Source organism: Pan paniscus, chromosome 1 (assembly GCF_029289425.2).
Source record: "Pan paniscus chromosome 1, NHGRI_mPanPan1-v2.0_pri, whole genome shotgun sequence".
Lineage (NCBI taxonomy): Eukaryota > Metazoa > Chordata > Mammalia > Primates > Hominidae > Pan > Pan paniscus.
Window position 1 is genome coordinate 95,966,240 of NC_073249.2, and position 382 is coordinate 95,966,621.

General features: G+C 42.7%; 1 protein-coding gene and 1 pseudogene across 3 annotated transcripts in view; both read left to right on the top strand.

Moving 5' to 3' along the window:
- The window catches only part of GATAD2B (GATA zinc finger domain containing 2B), a 120,745-nt gene that overhangs the window by 59,051 nt on the left and 61,312 nt on the right, over positions 1-382 (top strand). The gene's annotated exons all lie outside the window — the stretch shown is intronic.
- LOC134730581 (perilipin-2-like) overlaps positions 1-382 on the top strand; it is a 64,800-nt pseudogene that overhangs the window by 26,735 nt on the left and 37,683 nt on the right.

The following is a 382-nucleotide window of genomic DNA, read 5'->3' on the forward strand; positions in this document are numbered from 1 at the left end:
CTAACCTTGCCAGATATATTGTAGTATAATAAGCAGTTTGGGGTCTGATATGTTCTCTTTGTTTCTATCATGTAAGGAGATCAGTGTGGTTTCTTTTGGTTCTATGTTATCTAAGTCTCCTCTTAGAAATAGTAGCGTTCCCATACCACACCGAGGTGTGCTCTTCTCAAGCCCTTGTCCATACCCTTTTCCATTCTGACAGTTAATTCCAACCTCTAAGGTAATCCTATAAAATGGTATATTGGAGGCCAGGTGGCGGTGGCTCGAGTCTGTAATACCAGCACTTTGGGAGACTGAGGCAGGCAGATCACTAGATCAGGAGATCAAGACCATCCTGACCAACATGGTGAAACCCCGTTTCTACTAAAAGTACAAAAATCAG